Consider the following 12,580-nt stretch of genomic DNA (forward strand, 5'->3'; position numbering starts at 1 on the left):
CTTGCCACTGCGCTGCCATGATTGATTAATAAAGTGTGCCATATCGCTGTACAAGCTGTATATAAACACAGCTGCACATTCGCAGTTCTCATTAAGATTCCTTGGTCCGATTTCCCAAACATGACGCATGGCTAATTCACCTATGTGATTCCATCGTGTAACAACACATTTGATTTGTCTGATTGAAAAAATGGACAAAAATCTCCTCCCTTCGGAAACCGATCTCTTATGATCAAAACTTGGCCCTGTTTTTGAGCTGCTCGCAGCCCTGGAGCTTCTACAATGACACAGTCTGACAGGCCGTCCAGTGACAAAATCACAATGTGACAGGCAAGTAAATCGTCGTCATTGCATAAATTAGTGGGTGAAGCGACATTCCTGTTCACATTGAAGCCAAGCGGAGCTGATAAAATCCCAGATCAATTGCCAGGTCGAAAACCCAGATCGACCCTTTCACATGCGATGTGAAAGGAGCTTTAGTACACAAATGCCGGGTCCAAAGGTTTTCCAGGAGAAAATACCACTTACCTTCATTATTTCTTTATATTTGCTTAGTTTGTAGTTTTGCCTAAATCCTTTCCGCTCCTTTCAGTGTCATTAATAACCGTTAACTTGGAGAATTGTGCTTTACGGTCAGACCGTAACAATCCATCTGCATTATTTCGTCCTGATGTTTGACTTAAAGATTACAAAACAGCAATAATAGATATTCATAGAGTATTATACTTGATGAAATGTATCTTAGAAGTAGTTTCTGGTGGAGGAGAGGGGACAGTTAGTCTAACATTGCTTAAACTGCCTTGTTCATTTGATGCGTGATACAGTACAGTTTGATTGTGGGAACAGATTATTGGCGTGGGTGCACGTATCCTGGTCACCAAAGATGAAACATACCAAACATGTGGTCATGGATTTAAAGCAGCTCATTAGGGTTGTAGCTGCATATTTTCTCATCTCCTCTAGGGACCAGCAGTCAGTCTCATTCGTTGAAGTATAAAATTAAGCTACACTCCATTTTAATTGCCTTTTTTCACATACGAATCTGTAGTGAAAACACAAGCCTCAGCAGATATGAAGTCGTTAAACCAGGCAAACAACTGGTACAACTTTAAAAAATAAATAAATAAAAGAGAATCACAAATTGCATTCATCAGATGTTTTGCTAGTTTTGTGCTGTTTTTTCCTTGAGGCCTGGAGAGTGGCCTGGAGAGCACACACAGTCCTAAAATGCAGATCAGCAGTATATCCCTTGGGATGCCAGTTAAGAGACTGCACTCAGCACGGAGAAAGAGAAGAGGGGGATAGCACTCAGCACTATGCGCGATGAAGTTTAAAAAGTACACAATGCATGAAGCAAATTCATCTGCTCTGATTTCTTTTGTTGATGCATACGTGACAAAAAAGGAGATGCTTTCTGTAGACTATCAATAATTTCCCTACTCTTGGCCTGTAACGTACTATAAGTGGTGGCTTTCTCTCCATTATTCACACTCACACACTTCTGATATGTAAATGAGTAATCAGGACTGACTTACTGCACATGTTGCTTGTTATTCATGGTTAAGAGGACCTCACGTCAAGTGAGGACACTGCAAACGTGAGTATAATCTTGGCTACAATTTTGGCTAAAGTGTTGACTGCGAGATTAAATGTACTCCGCAGCAAAACACATTACGTGTAAGGGTCTATTCAAGTATCAGCCAACCAAGAGTCTTCTCCATCCGTCCCAGCACGATATCAATGACACCAGTGACCTACTTTCATTCTTGACTAAACTCAGAGGATTTGGCTGGAGGTGGTAGGAAAGGCTTTTCATCAGACTTGACTGTGTGACAGTGAACTGAGGGTTCATAAATCTTTTTGGATAATAGCATCCATGCTTAAAGACCGAGGGAGGCCCAAGATGCAAGTCACGCTAGTGACACCACTGCACAGTGCTACCCATTCATGACAGTTTTTGTCTCTTCGCTAATAAACGTAAGGCGCTTTTGTTTTTTCCCGCCCAGGAATTCACCATTGGCAAAACAAATAGAATTTTAAAAGACAAATTATTGAAGCACTTCACAATCATGTCATATGTTTCGCTAACACCAGTACAGCGCAAGCTAGCAAGTTGTGAAAAAGACAGATGCAATGTTGCCAAATACAGATTATGGTTTCCAGGTCAGAAGTTGTTCAAAACCCACCAAAATGCAAACAAAACTTCCCAAAATATTTGATTTATCTTTTGTTATAGTACTTTAATCACACAAATTGCTCATGCTAGATATTGCATATTGTCGAAAACTGTCTGTATGCCGGCAGGTAAAATGCAGAAATGGTCGGCCCTCTTACATCACTGATAGGTTTACACAAGCACACACTCACAAATAGAGACACACTTAAAAGTCAGTGCACTGTTATTGTGTGATGATCCCTAATTGGTTTTGTTCACCCTCCAAACTCTATTTCTCCTGCAAAGTAAAATTCAAAGACGCCCAGTTTGGCAAATGTTGACAAAATGTGTTTGCTTTTTCTTTTTTCTTTTTTATTTAATTCATTACAGCAAAAAAAAAAAAAAGTTTTCAAATAGACCCCTTCACAGTTTGTAAACCTTGTGACTTTTTTGAGGGGCAGGGCTTAACTGGATGCAACACATCTCAAACACTACAGCTTGTGAACGGCGGTTAGCATATTTCAGTGGACTGTTTTGGCACAAATGGACGAGGAAAACGCGTATTTTAGAGAATATACTAATACACTCACTCTCTGAGACTGAGTGTTATTTTAAAAAGTTAACACTGACTGATGTAAATGCAACTTGTGCTTGGACACCCCTGAAACAGGCAAGTAACGTGGCGTTAGCTCGCAGTTAGCACTAGCATCAACGTGTAACAAGAATCTGTTAAATAATGATTAACTTAATGTAATTTGTCAAACCGTCCATCCACTGAGTGATAGACAATTTGATAGGACTTCCCACCAAGCAATGGGCAGACAATTACATTAGTTTCACCTGTGTCTCATTAGTCCCTCTACCCAAGTGTGTATACAGCCCTCTTTTTCCTTTGTTCTATTTCAATTTGTCAAGCATGTTACCTCTTTTTGTTCTATACTCGTGTTTTCTCATGTTCCTAAGTGCTCGTCTTTATTTTTGTTTTTTTCCTATTTCTTTTCGTTTGCCACCAGTGCCTTTCGTTCCCAAGTTTTTACTCAATTTTTCCTTGAGTTTCTACTCCTGCCTCCCCTTTGTGTTTCTACATCACCCGAAACCATACCACTTATGCAATGTAAAATATGACGTGTAATTACACCAATTAATTACAGAGATTAGCATCTGTTCTATGAAGGACAGACACAGGAAGGTCAGACAGCTTCTTTAATAAAAGTGCACATAATTTACATCACTCATTGCCTTCAGTTTACAGAGGATTAGACGCGATCAGTTTGCACAGTAATGTAGCTCCAGGTGCCATGTCACCCACAGAGAGAAATGCAATTAAATATATGTACAACAGCCAAGGACAAACCCCCGACTGGACTGTGTGTGATCAATCATTTTACCAAAACACAAACCAATTAAACAAGTGGAAGTTTACATGGTGTGCTAAAGGATAGCCGCGTTACAAGATGAATGCAAGTGGCTACATTAACATGCACGGAAAAGTCGCTCCTACAACCTGTAATTCATGTATCCCAAGTTTGATTCGATAGGACTCTTGAAGAATCACTTTATTTTTCTGGCTAGAATGGGACTGGATTCACATGAGTTCATTTAACCACAGATGAGAATAGAAGAATGAGGCTACAATTTATAGCTATAGAAGGTAAGTGTTGTAATGTTGAACCCACTAAGAATCGGCTGCCAACTTCATAGAACTACGCAATGTTTGGCTACTTTTGGCTCCTTTGTCGGTCATCCCATATTAAAGAAACCGAGACATTCACATCAGTCATCAACCTGGGATTCATCTCATCACCTAACATATTTGTTTTTGTACCAGGTCCTGCCATCCAAGGTGAATCTAATTGGGTCTCTCTATTAACACATTTAAATTTGATTCACACTATGTCTGGCTGCACAACTAATGAGCAGGAAGGAATTTCTCTGACAATGCTACCTGTTCAACAACACTTCAAGCCATCGATTCTCTGCTAAAGCCAAAGACCATGTGTCTTTTGATTCACACCATATATTGAGAAAATGTTTGATTGACTGGTATTTCTCAGGATAAGTGGAAAAGTGTTGTTCCATGTCTGCTGGTCAAAAAAGGATAATTGTAGTCTGCTTTTAAAAGCCTTGGTTTGAGGCTGAATTATTTCAGAATGGCTGAGATAACTGTAGCCTCACAGCATTGTTTTGCAATCTTGTGTATTTGGTCGCACTTTATAATTATTGACTAGTTATTTTACTGCCTGAGGTGATTGACTAGAATACTACAATTAATATTGGTCCCTTTTAGACATTTATGTACTGCACTGAAGTGGGTAATTCAGTCATCCATGGAAATTAAATGGGATCTACTACAACCTATTGTACTACCACAAACCTGCATAAGCTTGGATAAACAAAATTGAAAGTCTGTGTAGCAGCAGAGCCCAGATTTCCATCCAGAGATTGAAAACGTGCTCCTCCAGTTCCCATTTGTTTGTCCCTAGTCCGTAAATGCAGACTCCTTTACACTTCATGCCTCTTCTTTGCAATCTACCAAGCATTGTGAAGTACTGGGCGCGAGTACAGATGAAATCTCGAGCTTTTTTTTTTCTCCAAACTTTCAGAATACATTATATAACCGTTATCACAGGCCGAGCAGTTCTGGCCACAACAAGTCAACTGATGTTGATCTGCGAAACCGGTGGAGTGGCACTTCATATATTATATCACATATTATATATTTAAGCGGGATGTTTGCTTCGATGTCCGAGAGGCTGAATTAATAAGAATGTATGGAATTTGTCCTGCTGTGGCTTTTCTACGTTCCAGTGGGCCAGATTGTCCATTCATTGTGGCGGTGGCAGGAAATTAGGATTGGTTTATGATTACAGTCCAAATTTAAACAGTCTTCTGGCCTTGCCATGAATAATAATGTGAACCTTGCTTCAGACTAAACCTAAACACCAACTTCAGTTCAGATTGAAATACAGGAATGGTGTCTGTACTACTGTACTATTATAACTAATATTATATTTTCCTTTTCTTGCATTTTTTCTCAGTCTCTGGGGAAGAAATCTGTTCCAGTATTGATTTCTGTTGTGTCTATTCACTACATCTGCAAAGGGCTATTTAACATCCTCAGATCCCATTGTGATATCTGTGTAAAGTTCTTCCAATTTTTAAGCTCCTGTGTACAAATCCTTCCAAATCCAGAGACCGAGATTACTACAGAGGCTGCATTGGTTAAATATGCAGCAGCCAGGCATATGGGTCGCAGCTCGTCTCCTGTTGCACTGGGAGTTCAATCAGTAGAGATGTAACAGTCTGATTTCTACCTGCAACCCCGCCGGCTCCCTTTGTATCCTTTGTTTTATGAGAATCGAAGTAGGGGTTGATCAAACCAGCCTGATAAAAGAGTCCTCAGAGGAGCCCCACGGACCTGAGAGGACACACATATAAAAAGCACTTTCGGCTTTTTCAGTGTACATTTGGGAAATTGTGGAATCTGACAGCCTGACACAGTAGCATTAAAAAGCAGTATTGACATGCGAAGGAATTCAAATGTCTGTAAACAGAAGTAATACATTGGCAACAGCATCTATACGGAGAAGTCATTTCTTTTTCTCAACCATGTATTTTTGGTTAGTGTTTTAGGGCTTACTCCATATTTTCTTTGACAGACCAAAGCCCCTGTAAGTCTTTACATCCTGGACTAAGAACCTTGACAATGTCTTTATCCTGTCAACAAAAAATGACTCCAGGATATATGAATTCATTTTGAAAAAAGGGCAAAATAGTCACAAAGCAGTTTGATACAGTAGATTCATACAGGAATAAACAGCTAATTTATCGAGTCATATTCTAATCAATGCACCACTGGGAATTTACAACACGTGTGTGTATGGGCCTGTGTCAAAATAAAACTACATTGTGTTCGTGGTGAAGAAAGTGGCCCAGTGCAACAATAGGGCTTTGCTGATGGATTTTTATTAGGTTCTGGATCCTCCGTGGTACAGAGGAGTCAGATTATCGTATAATGAGGGTATTGTATTGACTTTGCCTACGCAGATAATATTTTGGTCTTTTCATGGAATATGCTCAAAGTAAGGAAAACACAGACTATGCCAGCTTTAATGGGTGTTTCGATAGAGAACATCACCACATAAAAAAAATATATGCGAAGTCTGTATTTGTGGTTTCAGATAATGATCCAAGAAAATGCAGTTGGAGTACTGAATCTATGTAAAGTTAACAGGTGGTATTGTTTGAGGCCAAAGGTCAAATGTGTTTTCTCACTGGAAAGATGGAGGTGTACTATTCAGGGAAGGAGTGACCCTCATTTTTTTTATCAAAACTGTGCTACTGCCTATTTGTACATTGCCTCGTCGATAAAGGAACAGCTTGAACTAGGGATGTCCCCGTCAAGTTTATTTATAATCGTTTATTTAAGACAAACGAGATTTCCTCCCCCTGGAGTTTCAGAAAGGCGTTTCTTGCCTCGCTTGCGGTCTTCTAGATCCTCGTCTACTGGAGGTCATCGTCTTCATTTTACTTATTTACTTTTTGGCAGTATTGGTGCTCGCCAATCACCATTAACACGGACGACGAATCCATTTTGACGCAACAGGGACGCGGTTGTGGTTTATGGCAGACCTAAAATAAATAAACAAATACAAAAGAACCATTTTTTGGCTGAAGCCCGTTCCTGAACCAATCCAGCTGTTATGAAAATCCCAATATTTATCTTCCGATACCAATCGGTTGTTTCTCATAGAGAGCTCGATGAACAGGCGGATGCCACTGTCATTATATACTGTAAATATGATGCTGTCACTGGAATCTGCTTAGCTTAGCTTAGCTTAGCTTAGTGCAAAGACTGGAAACAAAAAATATAACATCCAACCGCCAACATTGAAAATGTGGCATTGTCTACACTGTGGATTTTGTAAAATAAAGCAGAAATATTGCTGCGGCTGCATAATGTAGCTTTACGTATGTGTGACATAAAATATGAGTGGCATTTATCTTGGCATTTAATTCTCACCAAGAAAGCAAATACAGCTATTGCCCCTTGCTACAGCTGAAACCGCCATGCATTCTTTTCACTGCAGCTACGACTACGACAACTATATTGTTTCCCTTTTCTTTTTTTTCTCCCTGTAAACCAAACCACTTGTGCCTCCATAATGCTGCTTTTCCCTCACTTGCGCATCATCATTACACCCCATGCTGTGAACACATTTCCTCTCAACAAGAAGACGCAAAAGACGCTTTCCCATGCAGGCTGACCCAGTGCAACATAAGGAGGGCAGAGGGTAAACATATGAGAAAACCCTTATAATTTGTTACATAAGACGTTGATTTCTCTCTCCACGCGGCATTAAGTTCTGGGGAGGGGGGTTCAGACGTGGGGGGTGTCTCTTTTAAGTTCAGTCTCAAACAGCAGCAGCAGCCGGCCTCTTATCAGTTCCATCTGGTGTTACTACAACGCTATTGTTCCCACACATTTGAAAAGAAAATACAAAACAAATCTTCGGTCTTCCCCATCCGCTATTGCCGTTGTGTTGATGAGGAACCTCAGGGTCCGCTACTGCTTCGCGTCTCCACGGGCTCTTCCTGTCCTTTCTTCCTTTTCGTCAGCACAGTCATATCTATCAGGGAGGCATAGGACAGAGCATGGCTATTAATACTGTGGTTGTAAATCCTCCAAACACATGCACACATATACGCTGTTTGCAGAACATGTTCTCTTTGGAGACAGCCTGTGAGTATAAATAGCAAAGAAGCAGTTATCCGCTCCTGTGTACATTTGGGAAGGCAGACACAGCTTCATTTGAATCGACCTAACACACAAAGAGAGAGAGAGAGAGAGAGAGAGAGAGGGGGAATTCAAGCTCAAAGAAATCATTATAGTATGATTTATAAAGCATAGTTAACAGGATTGCCTGGCAGGATCAGATTAGTGGCAAAGTGTCTATGGTGCATTCAGTTTCCCTGCCATTATCCCTCAGGTGTCTTAAATACCAAAACATAGTTTATCCTCATGCATTATGCATAATCACTTTGGATAAATGGGATCTTTCTAGGACAGAGTTGATGAAAAACTATCAAAATTCTAACTCGCAAAAACAAACAGGTTATTTTAAAGGAAAGATCCAGTTAAAATACTACAGCTTTGCAGTTATGGGTACAACAATGAACGTGGTTCAAGCAAATGAAAGGGAAAAGGTTCAGTACTGAAACAATAATAAAGTTCAGTGTGCTGGTGGCCCCTCCATCCTCCCCAACCTCCTCCCTACAGGTATTATATACGGTAGCTACTGCTCCTTGTAGCATAGCATCATAAGCTGCTTGCAGATTTTTTTTTCAAGCTACTTGGAAATGGTTAGCTTGTTGTCTTTGGTCTGCTAATTTGCTCTCAGTGGAGTTGGAAACTTTTGAGAACAGCTCGGCGTGACATGACAAACCACCGCCTTGTGTTCTGTTCTCTAGCGCAAATTTAATTGTGTTTTTATTTATATACAGCTCACTTTCACAACTGTACGTGCATGTGATCGCTCCCGTTGTGCTTATTTAAACCTAGTGGAACTGGGTCAGATGCAAATTCATTCAGTCTTCCGCCATTCATCTTTTTTCTTCTTTCTTTTTCTTCACGTGTCCCCACCAGGCACAGAAAGTAAACACCGCTCAACTTGATGTTGTTTGTGTTGTGTCAGCCTTATAGTACATGCAGTACCTGTAATGGATACAAGGCCCTCAACTAATCAGGTCTTTAATTGGCTAAATTAAAGTATGCATAATTAACAGCTGTTCCAGAATAAAACCATCCTCTGTTTGTGGCTGCTCTAATCTAAAGAATGATGACATGTTGTTGTTGTAATTTTCCTTCACAAGGACATTGACGATGAAGGAGAACTTTGGTTAGTTGTGTCTTTAGGAAGTGATTCATTAATCTGAAAATGAATATAATCATTATCTGGACTCAGATGAAATGGCTAATGACCATAATATAATGTATTCTCTCATTTGAATAATAATTGTATCACTCATATGAAAAAGTTTCATATTGCTCAGTTAATTTCCCCGTGATTGCCAATAAATGGAAGAATGCATTCTTGTCCACTTTTATCAATCACACTAAAACATTGTTGGAAAAAGTTGCACAGACAAATAATGAGATTAATTAATGCTGAGTGCTTCTGTTGAGTCCATTTAAAACTCATTACATTTGTTCTCTGCTTCTTTCAGCACAGTTCGGGTTAGGATTTAGATGAATAAAATTCAGTTTTCAGTATATATGCATTCTATTTAGATTCTATTGGTAATATGAAATTAACAACAGAGACTTCTAGTAATTAAAGTAGTTGACAGTAACAGAAACATCTTTTTTTTGCAACGCTCCTTAAAATGCTGTGTTTTAACAACAAAAAACAGACAGAGTGGTCATATTAAATCAATGGGTCAATGGTTAAGTCTTACGCAGGTCAGTGCTTATTGATGAGCTGCATCTTTCCCAAACTTTTCCAAAGAAAAAAATTAAAAGAAAATGATATTTTTTAAAATGAACGCTACAACTGAACTGGTCCATGTAAGGAGCCTTGCGGGATGCCATTTGTCACAGGTAGAAATTTATATTATAACCAATGGCTGTTTTGTATTTTTCAGTCTGGAGCAAAATGCCGGGCAGAAAGATACAACCATCTGCTAGAAAACAATAAATCCCGACATGCACAGTTCAATCCTGCAGCCTATTTAACATGGGTAGCACACGGATACCACAGCACCTCACGAAACAGTATATCAAAAATGTAAGAAGCGTTTGTTCTAAGAAAAACGGCGGCATCATACCAGACAGCTGTACTGACTTTCAAGTGTAATGGAGTGTATGAGAGTGTGAGGAGATGCTGTTTGAAGTGTATGTTTACGACACTCTGTCCATATCCAGTTCACTGGACTCTGGAAGATCCAGCTCGGGATCGCCCTCTGATGTGAAGGTGTGACCTCTATTACCAAAGGTTAAAGAACACGTATGACAACACACACATCGAAAATTGGAATGCAACAGGGGCACTTTTCCAGTCTGTTGTGCTGTTGGGGTAAAGTAGTGATGATCTAAAGCTAGAGTTCTCCATTCAACATCAATCTGGTCTTTGTATTTGCAGTATCTAATACACAGTGTTACCTACTGAAAAGGTAGTTTCCTCTTTCATAACTCATCCAAGTAGCTTCTTCGGTTCTAAAGGACTGGTGAGGAGGTGGAGGTTTAAATAGGAACATCTGTTGGTGTTGCCCATCAGAAACTGAGCCGCATATGTTCACACCGTCAGACTGGAGTCTCTGGCCTATAATGGGTCATTAGAGTACCACCGGATCAAAACAGTTTCTTCCAGCTACAGGTACTTGATCATTAACAGAGAAGTCAAATGCATTTCTGATGGGCAACACCCACAGATGTTCCTGTTTAATCCCAAACTCTTCGAGTCTTTTAGAACTTAAAAAACTACTTGGATGAGAGGTGCAAAAATCTTGGGGAAAAGTCCAGTTTTCAAGCTGTTCCGGATGACATAATTCAAGCTGATGACTGAGGTCACACACCCAGACAGTTTGGCTCATGTGAACTTTGTTTAACTTTAACGTCTGTGGATGGCATAATGAGATTAAAGTGGCGGTAATTAAATATTGACTAAAAATGTAATTATCTCTTACCCTTTTTGTCGGTGCTTCAGTTTGAAACATTATGCAACCCAGTCTCAGAACATACTTAATTTCCACAGGATTGAAGTTGGATGCTGCCTGTAACCACCCACAATAATCCAAGTAGTCCCATCACTTTATACAAAAATACATTGAAAGTCCTTATAACCCTATAACCATGCCACTGCTCGCCTACACCTGATTGTTACCCAAACCTGAACCAAGTATTCCTTGTAAAATGGAATGATTTACATTATGAGATCTTGCTTTTTGAAGCAGGGTGCCTTCAATATGAGTAACACACGCACACACACTCACACACACACACAGATGAGGGAAGAGCAACAGAAAATGAGCGAAAGGAGCTCCTGATTTTTCCAGCACATCAATCATACTGGCAGTTCTGTGGTTAATAAAATTCACGTCCACGAGGCTTGGGCGTTCAAGTTGACATTGTTTAAAAATATTCAAACAATAAGTGTTGACTGCCAGCAGTCGATCTAAATTATGTCTTTTATTCTTTTAAAATATGTGCACATTTCAAAACCGAGAAGCAGTCATATTATATAGACTGTGCCAGCATTTCAAAACTGCAAAAGCTGTGGAAGGCTGTGACTGTGAAACCTGATAAATAAATAAATAAATACATAAAACAAGAGAAACAGATGAAGGATGAATTGTTCTATAGTCTTCCATGTTAGTTCTCAGTCTTGGTTGAAGTCTCAGAAAAGACTTTATTATTTACATTGAGCCGTGAGACCCTGGGTGTACTGCCATAGTTAAAGCAGCAGTGACAGTATTGTTTTTTGGGACAGCGTAGCTGTTCTTCTGTGTGGTTTGAAGTAGGCCTGACTCGGGTTTTGAAAGATGACATTGCACTTTTTCTTGTGTTCAATGATTTTTTTTCTTTACTTGATAAAACTTTGTATTCAAATTCTAACTTTTGACTTTGGGGTCTTGATACTTACCTGCCATACTGGTGTTGTTGGCCTGTACTATGAAGATAAAGGTGGTTAATGTAGCTTTCAAATGTCCAAGTAATTTTTGAAACATGGGGTCATTAGCTTTGCTAACTGAAACCAAATTGGTCACTCGCATATTATGAAGAAAAAAGACAGACCTGAGCAGAGTGAGAAATGTTACTGGCTGAAATGAGATCTCTCTCCAGGAGCTTTTTGTAGCTACTCAATTTTAGATCCACGTACACTGATCAGGCATAACATTATGACCACTGTCCTAATATTGTGTAGGTCTCCCTTGTGCCTCCAAAACAGTTGTGACTCATAAAGAACGGACATGGGCCTTCTGAGGGTGATGTTAGTGGGGGCCTTTGGGTCCTATGGATTGAGGAGAGGGACCGTTGTGGATCAGGCTTGTTTTCAGTGTATCCTGCAGATGGTTGATTCATTTGGGACCAATTGAATTTGGAGTCCAGGTGTTTTTCGTGTTGTTCCTAAGCCGTTGTTTGTGGGCCTGTGTCATGCTGCATCCTGTGGCCATCAAGGAGTGTCATTGCTATGGGATAGGGGTGGTCTGGTCGAGGTGGATGGTTCATGTCTAAGGAATGTCTACAAGAATGCCTGGTCCAAAGGTTTTCCAGCAGAACATTGCATTGTCAGAGATGTCAATGTCAAGATCTAAAAGGCGTTGAATAAAGGTAACTGGACTTGTAGAATTTTCTTGAAGACGTTTCACCACTCATCCTTCAGTTCACTGAAGAAGCTACTCGAGACATCTTCAAGAAAATTCTAC

The 12,580-nt window shown here is 39.8% G+C and overlaps 1 protein-coding gene across 1 annotated transcript in view; it reads right to left on the reverse strand.

Moving 5' to 3' along the window:
• Positions 1-3,344: 3,344 nt before the first annotated feature.
• Positions 3,345-12,580, reverse strand: part of LOC125022633 (urotensin-2 receptor) — a 52,003-nt gene continuing 42,767 nt past the window's right edge. The window contains exon 4 of the mRNA XM_047609457.1: positions 3,345-7,785. The gene's annotated coding sequence lies outside the window, so the exon portion shown is untranslated. The remainder of the gene's footprint in view (positions 7,786-12,580) is intronic.

The sequence above is a fragment of the Mugil cephalus genome, chromosome 16, assembly GCF_022458985.1.
Source record: "Mugil cephalus isolate CIBA_MC_2020 chromosome 16, CIBA_Mcephalus_1.1, whole genome shotgun sequence".
Lineage (NCBI taxonomy): Eukaryota > Metazoa > Chordata > Actinopteri > Mugiliformes > Mugilidae > Mugil > Mugil cephalus.